Here is a 19,933-nt window from a genome sequence, read left to right on the forward strand (position 1 = left end):
CCTGAAGCTGGTTTATCAAGTTGTAAGTCTTCACGTGTTGAATTCATAAGTTCATGTCTGAAGGGTGAGAATACTTAATATTCACTAGGCAATATTCAGCAAAGTAATATTCACTGGTGCATATTTTACATTTCATTACCAAGGGTGGCTTTGAAAAAAAAAAAGACAGGCTGGCCATGGTGGCTCATGCCTGTAATCCCAACACTTTGGAAGGCTGAGGCAGACAGATCATGAAGTCAGGAATTCAAGACCAGCCTGGCCAACAAGGTGAAACCCTGTCTCTACTAAACATACAAAAATTATCCAGGCGTTGTGGCAGGTGCCTGTCATCCCAGCAACTCAGGAGGCTGAGCTAGGAGAATCACTTGAACCTGGGAGGCAGAGATTGCCGTGAGCCAGGATCACACCATTGCACTCCAGCATGGGTGACAACAGCAAAACCCCAGCTGAAAAAAAAAAAAAAAGAAAAAGAAAAGAAAAAGAAATATCCCATTACTTTAAGGCAATGTAGATACAGCCAGAATTTCTACAGAAGTCTGAACCACAATATAAAGCCAGAAAAACATACTAGCTAATATTATTTAATACATATAGCACTAAATGGAAGAGGTAATATTTTCTTTTACTTCTTTTTTTTTTTTTTTGAGACAGACTCTCGCCCTATCACCCAGGATGGAGTGCAGTGGCAGAATCTCGGCTCACTGCAACGTCCGCCTCTTGGGTCCAAGCAATTCTTCTGTCTCAGCCTCCTGAGTAGCCGGGACTATAGGCACCCGACACCATACCTGACTAATTTATATATTTTTGTAGAGACGGGGTTTCATCGTATTGGTCAGGCTGGTCTTGAACTCCTGACCTCAGGAGCTCCGTCCACCTCAGCCTCCCAAAGTGCTGGGATTACAGGCGTGAGCCACCATGCCTGGCCGGAAAAGGTAATATTTTCCAAACATATACATTAGCGTAACCTTATTGGACTTATAAAAATAACTTTTTTTAGTAACAGAAGCAGAAGATTCTCCTGAACTGTATCATTTCAGCTAACATTTATTTACTTAAGATTAAAATAATATAACAGCTATAAAAAGTCAAGAGGTAGCCAGGCACAGTGGCTCATGCCTATAACCCAAATACTTTGGGAGGCCGAGGCAGGTGAATCACCTGAGGTCAGGACTTTGAGACCAGCCGGGCCAACATGGTGAAACCCCATCTCTACTAAAAATACAAAAATTAGCTAGGCATGGTGGCAATCACCTGTAGTCCCAGCTACTAGGGAGGCTGTGATGGGAGGATCACTTGAACCTGAGTGGTGGAGGTTGCAGTGAGCTATGATTGCACCACTGCACTCCAGCCTGGGTGACAGAGCAAGACTCTGTTTCAAAGAAAAAAAAGAAAAAGTCAAGAGCACGGAGAGTATTAAATTCAGACATAACCAATGGTCTATCATCAGAACAGCTCCATTTTTTTTGCTATCATTATACGTTAAGGTCAATTCGCTAAACACGAATATTTGTACTAAAGTTTTAAGTGTACCATATAACACATTATTGCTGACTTAGGTTTAATGTCCTTTGCCGTACAATATACCTGAATATCATACTTATATATCACAACAAAAGTATCTTTCCCTAAGGCAATTACCATTAATACTGCTTTAAAGTTATAAAATGTGGGCTGAGGTGTGGCTCACACCTGTAATCCCAGCACTTTGGGAGTCCGAGGCAGGCAGATCACAACGTCAAGAGATCAAGACCATCCTGGCTAACATGGTGAAACCCCGTCTCTACTGAAGTACAAAAATTACCTGGGCGTGGTGATGCACCCCTGTAGTCCCAGCTACTTGGGAGGCTGAGGCAGGAGAATTTCTTGAATCTGGGAGGCAGAGGTTGTGGTGAGCTGAGATTGCAACTCCAGCCTAAACAACAAGTGCGAAAGTTTGTCTCAAAAAAATATATATATATAAAATGTGAGAATTGTTTTTATAATTTTACAACACCTGAGCAATACTGTCTTTAAACTAAATAATCTAATAAATCACCATCACAACAAAAGCCCCACAAGATAATCTGTTTCACCTTATAAAAAGCACTGACATTTAGTGTGTGGTAATCTGTTGCAGGAGCCACAGGAAACTAGTATTGTACTGAAGCCTCAACACCCACATGAAGGGGCTGGGCATGGTGGCTCATGCCTGTAAGCCCAGCACTTTGTGAGGCCCAGGTGGGTGGATCACTTGAGGTCAGGAATTCGAGACCAGCCTTGCCAACATGGTGAAACCCCGTCTCTAAAAATTACAAAAATTAGCTGGGTGTGGTGACACATGCCTATAATCTCAGCTACTCAGGAGGCTGAGACATGGAAACTGTTTGAACCCAGGGTGAGGCGGAGGTTGCAGTGAGCCAAGATTGTGCCACTGCACGCCAGCCTGGGTGACAGAGTGAGGCTCCATCTCAACAACAACAAAACAAAACAAAACAAAATAAAACAAAACAAAACAAAACCCCACCTGAAGAAGGTTTCCGTTCTGTCAACAGTCCCCCACCCAACCTCTCAGAAGCACACAGTCTTTTGCTGTGGGCCATGGAGAGGAAGACGGAAGCGCCTCCTCATTGTAGAGGCCTACCCAGGAGAAACTCAAGGGAAGGCACTGCCAGGCCGGTCCTTCTGCCAAGGCTTCTTTTTTTTTTTTTTCTTGGGGCTGGGGGGCACAATTTCACTCTGTCTCCCAGACTGCAATGCAGTGGCACAATCTCAGGTCACTTCAACCTCTGCCTACCCAGTTCAAGTAATTCTCCTGCCTCAGCCTCCCGAGTAGCTGGGATTACAGGAACATAGAATGTCTAGCTAATTTTTGTATTTTTAGCAGAGATGGGGTTTTGCCATGTTGCCCAGGCTGGACTCAATCTCATCGCCTCAAGTGATCCACCTATCTCAGCCTCCCGAAGTGCTGAGGAGTGAGCCACCGCACGCAGCACTCACCAAGGCCTTTGGTGGCAGGCTTTTTCCAGGTGACCACTCCTTATCTGGTCTGGTTCTGCCCCACTCTCCCTCTAACCACGTTGGAATCCCTCCCTACTTTTCAGTAGAGGAGAGTGTGTACCCCAATCTCAGCTTGGTATGATTCAGATCTGCATGTACCTCATTAAACCTGGCTGATCCTCAAGCCCTGGAGAAAAAAAGGTCTCTCTGTGAGTATGATACAGGACAGGTCTGTCCCCAGGACCCTGGGAGAGGGAAGCCCAATGTCCCACCAGGTTGGCAGCGCTGGGGAAGGGAAAGTGTTATGGTAGCCCCAAGACTAAAAAGAGGCAGCAGAGAGAGCAGGACATCACTCCCATAGAACTCATGCCACTGCCTGAGCGAGGTGAGGGAGGAGTGCACCTGAGTGACGTGAGGGGGCAGAGAGGCGTGGTTCCAGGGCAGCTCTCACCCTTACTTCCTGCCATGTTACTCTGATCCCCTGCAGGTGAGCCTGCCCACTTTTGGCTTAGGGCTGCTGCTGGGGCCTGTGCTCAAACGCAGCCCGCCATGGCCATGGATCCAGGAGTGGGGCAGAGCAGGGAGGAGTCCTAGATAGAGGAGAGGCTGGGGCAGGAGGGAGTGGGCCTCAAACTCCAGGAGGGGGCCCTTCTCATAGGTCCTCTTTTCCGGCCTCTCTTTCCTTATCCCTGGGCTGATCACCTGGGGAAGAACTGAGGCAAGCTTTCTCATCCTCAGGTCTGAGGGGTTCAATTACCGGGCCCAAGTAGCTGGGATTACATGCATGCACCACCACGCCTGGCTAATTTTGCATTTTTAGTAGAGACAGGGTTTCTCCATGTTGGTCAGGCTGGTCTCGAACTCCTGACCTCAGTTGATCCACCCACCTCTGCCTCCCAAAGTGCTGGGACTACAGGTGCGAGCCACTGAGACTGGCCAAGAAATCCTTTTCTAAAAATGAGCTGGGCTCGGTGGCTCATGCCTATAATCCCAGCATTTTGGGAGGCCAAGGTGGGTGGATCACTTGAGGTCAGGAGTTTGAGACCAGCCTGGGCAACATGATGTAACCCCATCTCTACTAAAATAAATAAATAAATAAATTAGCCAGGTGTGATGGTGGCCACCTGTAATCCCAGCATCTCAGGAGGCTGAGACAGGAGAATTACTTGAAACTGGGAGGCGGTGGTTGCAGTGAGCCGAGATCATGCTACTGCCCTCCAGTCTAGGTGACAACAGTGAGACTCCATCGCAAACAAAAACAAAAAACCAGATTCCATCTCAAAATAAATAAATAAAACAAAAAATGTGGTATGGCAATGAAAATAATTACTGTGTTAAAGACAGTTTCGTAGAAAATAAAGGACCACTCAGATACAATAAGCTGTCTTTTTAGATGAGTATACTTGTTATTCTTATTTTACAGCTAAAGAAACTGGCTCAGAGAATGTTACTTGATTGGACCATGTTGCATTTCTGGACGGTGCAGCTGAGATCAGACTTTGTGTGTAAATCCACTAGCCTACCAGGGTGCTTCTCATAAAGGTAAGAAATGTAAATTTGGCCTAATCTACAAAGTTGCCAGGGCAGCACTGGGTCAATTCTACATACAATACTTCTATATTCATCAAGGGAAACCTTAAGGGAAGGTGAAAATGCTTCTAGAAGGCAACTGGACACCAGCGCCCTGGCTTGCTGCCTTTGGGCTCTTCCTCTAAGGCCAATAGTGACCTGAAATTACCAACTGTTTCAATCAAGTGGACAAAATGGTAACAAAGTCGTCACCATCAGACAAATTCACTTGAGGACTTATCTATGTGCTTTGAAAGACAAAACTGCTTTTGTAAAGGATACTGTATTTTAGAAAAACAAAATCATATTAACAACTAATAACACTGTAAAATGCTGATGTGTTGAATGCTACTTTAGAAAAACATGTTCAAATCCAGGAAAAAAATTTCTGATAGAAAACTACATAATTGGCTGGGCACCATGGCTCACACCTGTAATCCCAGCACTTTGGGAGGCTGAGGTGGGTGGATGATGAGGTCAGGAGTTCAAGACCAGCCTGACCAACATAGTGAAACTCCAACTCTACTAAAAATATAAAAAATTCGCCAGGCATGGTGGCGTGTGCCTATAATTCCCAGCTACTCAGGCAGGCAGAAGAATCGCTTGAACCCAGAAGGCAAAGGTTGCAGTGAGCAGGTGAGCCAAGATCACACGACTGCATTCCATCCTATGTGACAGAACAAGACTCTGTCTCAAGAAAAAAAAAAAAAAAGAAAAGAAAAGAAAACTACGTATCAATTATCTAGCTAGCTAGCTAACTATCTAGAGAAATGGTTTCATTCTATTGCTCAGGATGGAGAGCAGCAGGATGATTATAGCTCACTGCAGCCTTGAGCTCCTGGCCGCAAGTGATCCTCCTGCCTTAGCCTCCTAAGTAGCTGTGGCCACAGGTGGACAGTTACACCTGGCTTTTTGTTGGTTTTTTGTTGTTGTTGTTGTTGTTTTTGTACAGAAAGGGTTTCACTACATAGCCTGGGCTGGTCTCAAACTTTAGTCTCGATGTGTCGCCCAGGCTGGGGTGCTTGGTGTGATCTCTGCTCACGGCAACCTCCACTTCCCAGTTCAAGCGATTCTCCAGTATCAGCCTCCCGAGCACCTGGGACTACAGGCATGTGCCACCACACCCGGCTAATTTTTTTATTTTTTGTAGAGACTGAGTTTCTCCCTGTTGGCCAGGCTAGTCTCGAACTCCTGACCTCAGGTGACCCACCCACCTCGGCCTCCCAAAGTGCTGGGATTACAGGCGTGAGCCACCATGTGGGGCCAAACACTTTCTTACGTTATTAAACAGCATAACCCAGGTGGGGCACGGTGGCTCATGCCTGCAATCCCAACAAGTCTGAAGGCCAAAGTGAGAATATCAGTGAACCCAGGAGTTTGAAACCGGCCTGGGCAACATAGCGAGAGCCCCATCTCTACAAAAAATACAAAAATCAGGCTAGGCATGCACCACGCCCAGCTAATTTTTGGACCTTTTGTAGAGATGGGGTTTCATCCTGCTGCCCAGGCGGGTGTCGAACTTCTGAGCCCAAGCCATCCTCCCACCTCGGCCTCCCAAAATGCTGGGATAACTGGGCCCAACCAGCCTCATGTTTTCTTTAAGCAGTCCCTCCCTGTTGCACACTTGGATAGTTTCCTTTTTTACTTTTTTAGACAGGGGTTACCTCAGTCTCGCAGGCTAGAGTGCTGTGGTGGGGTCATAGCTCACTGGAGCCTTGAACCGGGGTTCAAGTAGCTGGGAAGCTGAGGTGAGACTAAAGAGATGGGGTCGCGCCAGGTTAACAGGCTGCTCTTGGCCTGAAAGGATCCTCCTGTCTCGGCCGCCACTGGACACAGTTTCCTATTTTTGACAGACATACACACTGTGCTGGGTGGGAGTTTGTCAACTACCCTTCTCCAGCCAGCAATACACAGGACCTGGAGAGGAGGTGGTGGTTACCAGGCTCCACTGTCAGAAGACTGACCATCTCCAGGCACTACACCGCCCCTGTGACGTCACAGAATGCCAGCTCACAGGACTTTTGGAAAGGGCGCCTCTGAGACGTCAACGAAGGCGCGCCCCTATGGCGTCACAGAAGACCGACCCTCACACGCAGCCAATCGGAAGTGAAGGCGGGGCTGCTCAGCCTTCCTGGAGCGCACATAAATGGGGGAGTGGCCACAAGAATTACAATTTACACCATCGTCCTCTGAGCTTTGGGGATGATGGATGAATAAATACAGGCACAGACAGGTGATCTGCCCAGAGCTGATGAGTAACAAGCCTGCTCTCAGGCTGTGTGACTCCTAGATTAGTACTCTTCTTTTTTTTTTTTTGGAGAGAAAGTCTCACTCAGTTGCCCAGGCTGGAGTGCGGTGACACAATCTCGGCTCACGGCAACCTCTACCTCCTGGGTTCAAGTGATTCTCCTGCCTCAGCCTCCCGAGTAGCTGGGACTACAGGCGCCTGCCACCACACACATCTAATTTTTGTATCTTTATTGGAGACAGGGTTTCACCATGTTAGCCAGGCTGCTCTCAAACTCCTAACCTCAGGCGGTCCTCCCGCCTCAGCCTCCCAAAGTGCTGGGATTACAGGTGTGAGCCACTGTGCCTGGCTGCTTTTTTTTTTTTTTTCTAAATAGAGATGGTTAGCAAGATGTGGTGGCACAAACCTATTGTCCCTCCTACTAGTGAGGCTGAGGTGGGAGGATCACTTGAGCCTAGGAGGCAGAGACTGTAGTGAGTCAAGATCATACCACTGCATGCCAACCTGGATGACAGGGTGAGACCCTGTTTAAAAAATAAAAAAGATATGGGGTCTTGCTATGTTGCCTAGGCTGATCTTGAACTCAGCCTCAAGCAATCCTCCGGCCTCAGCCTCCCAAAGTGCTGGGAGTACAGACATGAGCCGTTGCACCTACCCCTGGGAACTTTTTGTTGGGAGAGGTTTCTCTTATCTGTCCTGGCCTCGGGAGGGCAGGACCGCAAACCAAGGGTTTCTTCAAGTGGACAGCACTTTGGGAATGAAAGTGGGGTCAGTACTTGCTGTGCAGCAGAGGTGGCTGTAGCCTACAGGGCCTGCTGGAGCCTAGGACAGCACTTCATGGGGAAAGCTTGGGCCTTACCTGCCCAGGATCTCATTGGGCTAATAATTGTCATGGAAGTCCTTTGCGGAAAGAGAGTCCGGCAGTGCCTTGTCCCGGGTCATGCTCAGATCCTCAGCAAGGGAACTCCGAGTGGCTCTGAGAATGGAACACAAAGAAGCTGTCAGCCCTCCTGCCCCAGGGGATGTTCTCCTTGGGGCCTGGAACTGTTTCTCACTCATCCTTGCACCTCCTGGCACCACACTGGCCTACAGTGAATGTTCCAAATAAACGTTTGTGAATTGAGGCCGGGTATGGTGCCTCACACCTATAATCCTAGCACTGTGGGAGGCTGAGGCAGACAGATCACTTGAGACCAGGATTTTGAGCCCAGCCTGGCCAACATGGTGAAACCCCATCTCTACTAAAAATACAAAAATTAGCCGGACGTGGTGGCACACGCTTGTAGTCCCAGCTACTTCAGACGCTGAGGCAGGAGAATTGCTTGAACCTCGAAGGCAGAGGTTGCAGTGAGCGGAGATCGCGTCACTGCACTCCAACCCGGGAGACACGGCAAGACTCCAGCTCATAAAAGAAAAAAAAGCTTCTTTGTAGAGATTGGGGTCTCGCTCTGTTACCCAGACTGGAGTGCAGTGGAACAATCATAGCTTGCTGCCGCTACTGCTGCCTCAACCTCCTGGGCTCAAGCTATCCTCACACACTAGCCTCCTGAGTAGCTGGGACTAAAGTATCCCCCAGGCTTGAGTGCAGTGGTGTAATCTCGGCTCTCTGCAACCTCCACCTCCCAGGTTCAAGCTATTCTCCTGCCTCAGCCTCCCAAGTAGCTGGAATTACAGGCACCTGCAACCATGCCCGGCTAATTTTTTGTATTTTTAGTACAGATAGGGTTTCACCATGCTGGCCAGGCTGGTGTCGAACTCCTGACCTCAGGTGATCTGCCCGCCTCAGTCTCCCAAGGAGAAGAAACTGTTGGTCTCATAAGTGTCCTTCAGCTGTACCGAAATGGAAATGGCTAGTTCATCTCAAGTAGCAGGGGAGCCCAGGCAGGGGCAGCTGGGGCACGGGGGTCAGGGATCAAGGCTGCTGTCGGCTAACTTCAAAAGCTGACAGGGGAATCAGGAGGGTGCTCAAAGGATATCAACCCGGGTGTGGGCAGGCCCAGGATTACAGGTGTGAGCCACTGTGCTTGGCCACTTTTTTTTTTTTTTAGTAGAGATGGTTAGCAAGATGTGGTGACACACACCTGTTGTCCCTCCTACTAGGGAGGCTGAGGTGGGAGGATCACTTGAGCCTAGGAGGCAGAGACTGTAGTGAGTCAAGATCATACCACTGCATGCTGACATGGATGACAGGGTGAAACCATGCCTAAAACATAAAAAAGATATGGGGTCTTGCTATGTTGCCCAGGCTGATCTTGAACTCAGCCTCAAGCAACTTTATTATTATTATTGTTATTATTTTTACAGACAGGGTCTCACAGTCTCACCCACGCTGGAATGCAAAGTGCAATCACAGCTCACTGCATCCTCAAACTACTGGGCTCGAGTGACGCTCCTGCCTCAGCCTCCTGAGTGGCTGGGATTACAGGCATGCACCAGCACACCTGGCGCATTTAGCCCAGGGACATCAAACCCCCATCCCCTCACCTGCAACCATCCCTGCCTGGGACCCCTTCTGTCAAAGCAGTGAGGGTACAGCTGGGAGCCTTGAGCCTGGGTGGTTCTAACTGGCTGAGTGGTGGGGCCACATTCCCTGGCTTGGGCTGTCAGGGCAGAATCACAGGGGGTCATACCACCGTGGGGCTTGGGGCCCTCACTCACTGATGTTGGGGTGCCCTGAGACCTTGTGCAGGATGTCAACCTCCTTCAGTGTGGCTTCTCGCAGCTCCTGCACCTCCTTGGGGGTGAAGCTGCCTCCACTGGTGATGCTGACCTTCACAGCATGCTCCTGGCTCGTGGGCTTGTGGATGCAGCACCTGACCACAATGCTAACGCCCCTGGGAGTGCCAAGGACAGATGGCCTCAGGGGCCCTCACCCCACGGGGAGTCCCAGATTCAAGGCTGCAGCAGAGATGTCCTGCCCTTATCTAGAGATTTACACTTTCCCTCAACTTCCTCTGAGCTTTTGGGGATTGTGGATGAATAAATACAGGCACAGACAGGTGATCTGCCCAGAGCTGATCAGTAAGAAGCCTGCTCTCAGGCTGTGTGACTCCTAGTTAAGTGATTTTTTTTTTTTTTGGAGAGAAAGTCTCACTCAGTTGCCCAGGCTGCATTGCGGTGGCATGATCTCGGCCCATGCAACCTCCACCTCTCGTGTTCAAGTGATTCTCCTGCCTCAGCCTCACGAGTAGCTGGGACTACAGACGCCTGCCACCACACGCACCTAATTTTTTTATTTTTACTGGAGATGGGGTTTTACCATGTTAGCCAGGCTGGTCTCAAACTCCTAACCTCAGGCGGTCCTCCCGCCTCAGCCTCCCAAAGTGCTGGGATTACAGGTGTGAGCCACTGTGTTTGGCCACTTTTTTTTTTTAATAGAGATGATTAGCAAGATGTGGTGACACACACCTGTTGTCCCTCCTACTAGGGAGGCTGAGGTGGGAGGATCACTTGAGCTTAGGAGGCAGAGACTGTAGTGAGTCAAGATCATACCACTGCACGCCAACCTGGATGACAGGGTGAGACCATGTCTAAAAAATAAAAAAGATATGGGGTCTTGCTATGTTGCCCAGGCTGATCTTGAACTCAGCCTCAAGGAATACTCCCACCTCAGTCTCCCAAAGTGCTGGGAGTACAGGCATGAGCCATTGTACCTGTCCATGGGAGCGGTTCTTAAGCACACTGAATTCTGCTTTTTCCTGGCTTTAATGAATGTCTAGTTCTTCCTTTTTAGGTGCAGTGTATGTCAGCATTGTTTCAGTAATAAATGCATTCCAGATCTTAGAAATAATATTAGTCACAGGTGCCAGGCGCAGTGGCTCACACCTGTAATCCCAACACTTTGGAAGGCTGAGGCAGACAGATCATGAAGTCAGGAGTTCAAGACCAGCCTGGCCAACATGGTGAAACCCTGTCTCTACCAAACATACAAAAATTAGCCAGGTATTGTGGCAGATGCCTGTCATCCCAGCTACTCAGGAGGCTGAGCTAGAAGAATCACTCGAACCTGGGAGGCAGAGATTGCAGTGAGCCAGGATCACACCATTACACTCCAGCATGGGCGACAAGAGCAAAACTCCAGCTGAAGAAAAAAAACAAAAGAAATATCCCATTACTTTAAGGCAATGTAGATACAGCCAGAATTTCTACACAAATCTGAACCATATTATAAAGCCAGAAAAACATACCAGCTAATATTATTTAATACATATAGCATTACATGGAAGAGGTAATATTTTCTTTTACTTTTTTTTTTTTTTTTTTGAGATGGAGTCTCACCCTATCACCCAGGATGGAGTGCAGTGGCAGGATCTTGGCTCACTGCAACCTCGACCTGCCAGGTCCAAGCAATTCTCTCGTCTCAGCCTCCCAAGTAGCTGGGACTACAGGCACCAGCCACCACACCCAACTAATTTTTGTATTTTTGTAGAGACAGGGTTTCACCATATTGGTCAGGCTGGTCTTGAACTTCTGACCTCAGGTGATCCATCCACCTCAGCCTCCTAAAGTGCTGGGATTACAGGCGTGAGCCACCATGCCTGGCCGGAAAAGGTAATATTTTCTAAACATAACATTAGTGTAACCTTATTGGACTTATAAAAATAACTTTTTTTAGTAACAGAAGCAGAAGATTCTCCTGAACTGCATCATTTCAGCTAACATTTATTTACTTAAGATTAAAATAATATAACAACTATAAAAAGTCAAGAGGCACCCAGGCGCAGTGGCTCATGCCTGTAACCTGCTTTGGGAGGCCGAGGCAGGTCAATCACCTGAGGTCAGGACTTTGAGACCAGCCGGGCCAACATGGTGAAACCCCATCTCTACTAAAAATACAAAAATTAGCCAGGCATGGTGGTAATCACCTGTAGTCCCAGCTGCTAGGGAGGCTGTGATGGGAGGATCAACCTGAGTGGTGAAGGTTGCAGTGAGCTATGATTGCACCACTGCACTCCAGCCTAGGTGACAGAGCAAGACTCTGTTTCAATGAAAAAAATGAAAAAGTCAAGAGCATGGAGAGTATTAAATTCAGGCATAACCAATGGTGTATCATCAGAACAGCTCCATTTTTTTGTCATCATTATGTGTTAAGGTCAATTTGCTAAACACGAATATCTGTACTAAAGTTTTAAGTGTACCATATAATACATTATTGCTCACTTAGGTTTAATATCTTTTGCTGTACAATATACTTGAATATAATACTTACGTATCACAACAAAAGTATCTTTCCCTAAGGCAATTACCATTAACACTGCTTTAAAGTTATAAAATGTGGGCTGAGGGGTGGCTCACACCTGTAATCCCAGCACTTTGGGAGTCCGAGGCAGGCAGATCACAACGTCAAGAGATCAAGATCATCCTGGCCAACATGGTGAAACCCCGTCTCTACTAAAGTACAAAAATTACCTGGGCATGGTGACGCACCCCTGTGGTCCCAGATACTTGGGAGGCTGAGGCAGCAAAATCTCTTGAATCTGGGAGGCAGAGGTTGTGGTGAGCTGAGATTGCAACTCCGGCCTGAACAACAAGTGCAAAACTTTGTCTCAAGAAAAAAATATGAAATGTGAAGATTGTTTTTATAATTTTACAACACCTGAGCATTACTGTCTTTAAACTAATCTAATAAATCACCATCACAACAAAAGCCCCACAAGATAATCTGTTTCACCTTATAAAAAGCACTGACATTTAGTGTGTGGTAATTTGTTGCAGCAGCCACGGGAAACTAGTATTGTACTGAAGCCTCAAAACCCACCTGAAGGGGCTGGGCATGGTGGCTCATGCCTGTAAGCCCAGCACTTTGTGAGGCCCAGGTGGGTGGATCACTTGAGGTCAGGAATTCGAGACCAGCCTTGCCAACATGATGAAACCCGGTCTCTAAAAAAAATACAAAAATTAGCTGGGTGTGGTGGCACATACCTATAATCTCAGCTACTCAGGAGGCTGAGACATGGAAACTGTTTGAACCCAGGGTGGGGCAGAGTTTGCAGTGAGCCAAGATTGTCCCACTGCACCCCAGCCTGGGTGACAGAGTGAGGCTCCATCTCAACAACAACAACAAAAACCCCACCTGAAGAAGGTTTCCAGTTCTGTCAACAGTCCCCCACCCAACCCCCCTTAGAAGCACACAGTCCTTTGCTGTGGGCCATGGAAAGGAAGAAGGAAGCACCTCCTCATGGCAGAGGCCTACCCAGGGGAAATGAGGAAAGGCACTGCCAGGCAGGTCCTTCTGCCAAGGCCATTTTCTTTTCTTTTCTTTTCTTTTTTTTTTGGAGACACAATTTCACTCTGTCTCCCAGACTGGAGTGCAGTGGCACAATGTCGGCTCACTTTGACCTCCGCCTCCTCAGTTCAAGCGATTCTCCTGCCTCAGCCTCCAGAGTAACAGGGATTACAGGAGCACAGCATGCCTAGCTAATTTTTGTATTTTTAGCAGAGATGGGGTTTTGCCATGTTGCCCAGGCTGGATTCAAACTCCTCGCCTCAAGTGATCCACCTGTCTCAGCCTCCCAAAGGGCTGAGGAGTGAGCCACCGCACACAGCACTCACCAAGGCCTTTGATGTCAGGCTTTTTCCAGGTGACCACTCCTTGTCTGGTCTGGTTCTGCCCCACTCTCCCTCTAACCACGTTGGAATCCCTCCCTACTTTTCAGTAGAGGAGAGTGTGTACCCCACTCTCAGCTTGGTATGATTCAGATCTGCATTTAACTCATGAAACCTGGCTGATCCTCAAGCCCTGGAGAAAAAAAGGGTCTCTCTGTGGGTATGATACAGGACAGGTCTGTCCCCAGGACACTGGGAGAGGGAAGCCCAATGTCCCACCAGGTTGGCAGGACTGGGGAAGGGAAAGTGTTATGGTAGCCCCAAGACTAAAAAGAGGCAGCAGAGGGAGCAGGACATCACTCCCATAGAACTCATGATGCTGCTGCCTGAGTGAGGTGAGGGAGGAGTGCACCCAAGTGACGTGAGGGGGCAGAGAGGCGCGGTTCCAGGGCGGCTTTCACTCTTACTTCCTGCCATGTTACTCTGATCCCCTGCAGGTGAGCCTGCCCACTTTTGGCTTAGGGCTGCTGCTGGGGCCTGTACTCAAACACAGCCCCTCATGGCCATGGCTACAGGAGTGGGGCAGAGCAGGGAGTGGGACAGAGGAGAGGCCGGGGCAGGAGGGAGTGGGCCTCAAACTCCAGGAGGGGGCCCTTCTCGTGGGTCCTCTTTTCCGGCCTCTCCTTCCTTACCCCTGGGCTGATCACCTGGGGAAGAACTGAGGCAAGCTTTCTCATCCTCAGGTCTGAGGGGTTCAATTACTGGGCCCAAGTAGCTGGGATTACAGCCATGCAACACCACACCTGGTGAATTTTGCATTTTTAGTAGAGACAGGGTTTCTCCATATTGGTCAGGCTGGTCTCGAACTCCTGACCTCAGCTGATCCACCCACCTCTGCCTCCCAAAGTGCTGGGATTACAGGCGTGAGCCACCACGCCAGGCGGAACACATTATTTTATTAAATAGCATAACCCAGGTGGGACACGGTGACTCACGCCTGTAATCTCTACAAGTCTAAAGGCCCAGGTGAGAATATCAGTGAACCCAGGAGTTTGAGACCGGCCTGGGCAAAATAGCGAGACCCCCATCTCTACAAAAAAACAAAAAAATCAGGCCAGGTGTGCACCACGCCCAGCTAATTTGTGTACCTTTTCTAGAGATGGGGTTTCATCCTGCTGCCCAGGCGGGTCTCGAACTCCCGAGCCCAAGCCATCCTCCCACCTCGGCCTCCCAAAGTGCTGGGATAACTGGGCCCAACCAGCCTCATGTTTTCTTTAAGCAGTCCCTCCCTGTTGCACACTTGGATAGTTTCCTTTTTTACTTTTTTAGACACGGGTTACCTCAGTCTCGCAGGCTGGAGTGCTGTGGTGGGGTCATAGCTCACTGGAGCCTTGAACCTCGGGGTTCAAGTAGCTGGGCAGCTGAGGTGAGACTAAAGAGATGGGGTCGCGCCAGGTTAACAGGCTGCTCTTGGCCTGAAAGGATCCTCTCGCCCTCCGCCGCCACCGGACACTGTTTCCTTTTTTTGACGGACATACTGTACTGGGTGGGAGTTTGTCAACTACCCTTCTCCAGCCAGCAATACACAGGACCTGGAAAGGAGGTCGCGGTTACCAAGCTCCACTGTGAGGAGACTGACCAGCTCCAGGTATTACATCGCGTCTGTGACGTCGCAGAAGGCGCGCGTCTGTGACGTCGCAGAAGGCGCGCGTCTGTGACGTCGCAGAAGGCGCGCGTCTGTGACGTCGCAGAAGGCGCGCGTCTGTGACGTCGCAGAAGGCGCGCGTCTGTGACGTCGCGGAAAGCCAGCCTGTATGACGTTGCCGAAGGCGCGCCTCTGAGCCCTCACTGAAGTCGCTCCCTAAGACGTCACTGGGGGCGCGCTCCTATGGCGTCACAGAGTACCGACCGCCACGCGCAGCCAATCGGAACTGGAGGCGGGGCTGCTGGGGCTTCCTGGAGCGCGCATGCGCCCGCGAGCTGCACAAGGTTAACACCTTCACCCATCTCCCTCTGTGCTTTTGGGGATGGTGGATGAATAAATACAGGCAAAGACAGGTGAATTGCCCAGAGCTGATGACTAACAAGCCTGCTCTCAGGCCTTGTGGCTCCTAGTTTAGTGCTGTTTTTTTGTTGTTGTTTTTTGTTTGTTTGTTGAGAGAAAGTCTCACTCTGTCACCCAGGCTGGAGTGCGGTGGCATGATCTCCCCTTACTGCAACCTCCGCCTCCCGGGTTCAAGCGATTCTCCTGCCTCGGCCTCCCGAGTAGCTGCAACTACAGGTGCCTGCCACCACAGACATGTAATTTTTGTATTTTTATTGGAGACAGGGTTTCACCATGTTGTCTAGGCTAGTCTGAAACTGCTGACCTCAGGTGATCGTCCTGCCTCAGCCTCCCAAAGTGCTGAGATTACAGGTGTGAACCACTGTGCTGGGCCGCTTTTTTTTTTTTTTTTGATAGAGATGGTTAGCCAGATGTGGTGGCACACACCTGTTGTCCCTCCTACTAGGGAGGCTGAGGTGGGAGGATCACCTGAGCCTAGGAGGCAGAGACTGTAGTGAGTCAAGATCATACCACTGCATGCCAACCTGGAGGCAGGAGTATTGCCTGAGGCCAGGAGTTTGAGCCAGTCTCGGCAGCATAATGAGATTCCGTCTCTATAAAAAATAAAATTTAGCCAAGTGTGGTAGCGTGCACCTGTGGTCCCAGCTACTCGGAAAGCCAAGGCGAGGATTGCTTGAGTCCTGGAGGTTGAGGCTGCAGTGAGCTATAATTGCGCCATTCCAGCCTGGGAGACGGTGAGATTCTGTCTCAAAAAAAGAAAAAATAATAATAAAACTGTGGGAGAATGATACTCAGATCCCCTACTGGAAGCAAGCCTTCCTCATTCCATCATATTCTGCTCATCCTCCAAAGCTCGGCTCAGGGGCCTGCCTCTCCACGAAACTTCCTAGCCCTCGGCCCCCTTCCTTCCTGTTTCCGCAGCACTGATGTCACCTCGTCCTGCCCAACTATGTAGCGTGCAGGCCTCCATCTTCTACCTGACTGCAGAACCAGAGAGCTCTGGTGCTATCTGGTTCCACGTGTCCCCACTGGCACCTCGCCTGGGATGTTGTCTGCACCGACCAGTGCTAACAATGGAAATAGCAGGCATGCCTGACCACGTGCTGAGGCTCAGTGTGCAGCACTGGTCAGCTATGATTTCATCTCAGCCTCTAGCATCCCGCTGGGGTAGCTTAATAATCCCTGGATTTCACAGGTGGAAAATGTTAGGAAAGTCTCTAAGCCCCCATGGAAGGTCCCAGAGCCCAAATTCAAACCCAAGTGGAACATTCCTCTGCTTCACTGTGATCTGATGTGAATTTTAACCTAAGGTCCTGGCATTTAAGAGCTCGAAGGCACCACGGAGGTGGAGAGCTCAGCCCTGTCATTGGATGGAAGCTGAGACTGGTGAGGTTCTCACCAGGACTTTTGCAGGGAGTTGGGGGGAATTCTGAAGGTGGTACAGATGTTCTGACCCCAAGACCGTCTCCTCCAGCTGGACCACACACTTGTTTCCTGCTCCTACACCTGTCCATCCTACCCCTTGGATTCTGGGTGTACAGAGGAGTGGGCACATGCTAAGGTCAGCCCTGGGTTAGCCTCATGGACAAGGTGGGCCTGGAGCAGGAACCCCCACCTGATAGAAGACAGCTGAAGTGTGTCCGTACACACTTGGTGTGGGCATCACTTGCACATAGGTGCAGCCTTTGCTCTGGGAAACCACTTTAAATGACTTGATGGCCTCACCATGGTGGAGACATGGCTTGACTCCGGAGAGACTCCATCGTAGATAAATATTTGAGTAAAAGGTTTCATGTTAGAATAGCATCTGCATGCAAATGACAGGCAATGGGTGGGTGCAGTGGCTCACACCTGTAATCCTAGCTACTTGACAGGCAGAGGCAAGAGGATCACTTGAGCCCAGGAGTTTGAGACCAGCCTGGACGACATGGTAAGACCCCATCTCTAAAAAACAAAACAAAAAAAAATGTTTAAATTAGCAGGACATGGTAGTCCCTGTAGAGGAAGCTACTCAGGAAGCTGAGGCGAGAGGATTGCTTGAGCCCAGGAGTTGAAGGCAGTAGTGCGCTATGATTGTGCCACTGCATTCCAGCCTGGGCAACAGAGCCAGACCCCATCTCCATCTCTTTTTTTGGAGACGGAATCTGGCTCGTCCCCCAGGTGGAGTGCAGTGGTGAGATCTAGGTTCACTGCAACCTCCACCTCCCAGGTTCAAGCAATTCTCCTGCCTCAGCCTCTGGAGTAGCTGGGATGACAAGTGCCCACCACCATGCCTAGCTAATGTCTGTATTTTTAGTAGAGACGGGGTTTCACCATGTTGGCCAGGCTGGTCATGAACTCCTGGTTCAGACCCACAGGTTCAAAAGGGAAACGCTTCCCCCGAGTGGCTTATGAGACTCAGTACTTCTAGTTTCACTTCTTTAAAAACACCATACACAAGAAAAAGGCTGTCAAAACACAAGCAGTGTTTGAAACGAAGCTTTGTAGGTCCCCCTGCACTACCACCGTCATGGGCAGCATAGCAGATGAGTTCAGGGACACCAGCTAAAATGTGTGCAAGAGAAACCAGGGCTCGTGGCAGACATGTGTGTCTCTGTTTTGTTGCCCAACTTCTGCTAGAATTCATAGCCATCTAGCCTATGTATTGGATTTTTATTTCTGTGACATCTGCATCTTTTAAAAATATCAGTTAGGGCCAAGGTGGGTGGATCACTTGAGGTCAGGAGTTCAAGACTAACCTGGCCAACATGGCCAAACCCTGTCTACCAAAAATATAAAAATTAGCTGGGCATGGTGGTGTGTGCCTGTAATCCTAGCTACTTGGGAGGCTGAGGCAGGAGAATCACTTGAACTGGGAGCCAGAGGCTGCAGTGAGCCGAGATCGTGCTTCTGCACTGTAGCCTGGGTGACAGAGCGAGACTCCAAATCAAAAATAATAATAATAATTTAAAAAATCAGTCAGTAGCCAAGCACCATGGCATATACCTGTAGTCCCAGCCACTTGGGAGGCTGCAGGATCACTTAAGTTCAGGAGTTCAAGACCAGCCTGGGCAACATAGCAAGCCCTAATCTCTACAAAAAATAAAAAATTAGCAGGGCATGGTGGCACATGCCTGTAGTCCCAGCTCCTCGGGAGGCAGGAGGATTTCTTGAGCCTAGGAGTTCAAAGCAAACCTGGGCGACATGGTGAGATTCCATTTCAAAAATATGTATCAGTAGGTTAATCCAGACATTGTCACATGGGCCAAGCGACCAAAGTCACATCTTAGAGTTGTGGACGGTGTAATCAGATGACTGTGACTGCAGTCACAGAAGGTCAGGGTAGAAAGAGGCTTGAAGAGAGGCACACTTCTTCTAGCCAGAGCTTTCCTACTGAGCTCCTTAAAGCTCAGGGGAAAGTGGGATGGGGTGGGGGGGGGGCGACCTAAATCCAACCCCCTCCCATCTTCAACCAGAGCGACCCCATTTGTACCTGCTCAGCAGTATCATGCATCCATGTAAAATTTTATTTGAAAATGGTCTTCTGCAATTAAAACTACAAAAAAAGATTGAAAGTGGCCAACTTAAACTCCACTCTGTTTCTTTTTTGATTTGGGAGACTGGTGTGCATAGAAGGGAAATGTCAGCTAATGAGACTATAACCTCACCACAGATGCCTGCCCATGGCTGGTGGAGCTCCCAAGGCCTGGGCCACACCCTATGTGCCCTGTGCCAAGCCAGTGGAGGAGGGTTTGTTCAGCACATCTTTGTAAGATAAAGAAAAACATGCTTCCCAATCGGCCATATTACCCAGAGGGCAATATTGATTTAGATTTTATTTCAGCTTGGCTAGAGAGGCTCAGGTACCAGTGAGCAGAAGTCTGGCCATTGTGGTGGATTCTGGAAGATAATGTGCCATACTATTAGCAGGGGTGCAATTTGGGGTGTGAGACCACCAGAGCTTTGATTCCCCCCGCCACACTTGTATTATTTGGAGTTGTTTTGTTGTTGTTCATGGTAATGACCTATGATTAGACAACAATCTAGTTCCACTTGCAATAGGGAATAATACGTCTGTGACACTTACAGCCTCTAGACCTGGGGAACCTCTGGCCACCCCGAGGGGGCCCTGGTCATCCTGCTGCTGGTCATGTCCAGCTCCGGGTGGCTGGCTAGGTGGCCTGGGTGGGGGGTCCACTCTTTGTCTTTATAAAAAGAAGGGCTTGGGCCAGGCATGGTGGCTCATGCCTGTAATCCCAGCACTTTGGGAGGCCAAGGCAGGCAGATCACCTGAGGTCAGGAGTTCAAGACCAGCCTGACCAACATAGCAAAACCCCGTCTTTACTAAAAAATACAAAAGTTAGCCAGGCGTGTGGTGGGTTCCTGTAATCCGAACTACTCGGGAGGCTGAGGCAGGAGAATTGCTTGAACCTGGGAGGCAGAGGTTGCAGTGAGCCGAGATTGCACCACTGCACTCCAGCCTGGGCAACAGAGTGAGACTCCATCTCATAAATAAACAAATAAATAAATAAGATAACAAGGTGTGCTGG

General features: G+C 49.2%; 1 pseudogene; it reads right to left on the reverse strand.

Moving 5' to 3' along the window:
• The window catches only part of LOC129041366 (uncharacterized), a 73,510-nt pseudogene extending 58,504 nt beyond the window's left edge, over positions 1-15,006 (reverse strand).
• Between the last annotated feature and the right edge of the window lie 4,927 nt (positions 15,007-19,933).

This window comes from Pongo pygmaeus, chromosome 6 (genome assembly GCF_028885625.2).
Source record: "Pongo pygmaeus isolate AG05252 chromosome 6, NHGRI_mPonPyg2-v2.0_pri, whole genome shotgun sequence".
NCBI lineage: Eukaryota > Metazoa > Chordata > Mammalia > Primates > Hominidae > Pongo > Pongo pygmaeus.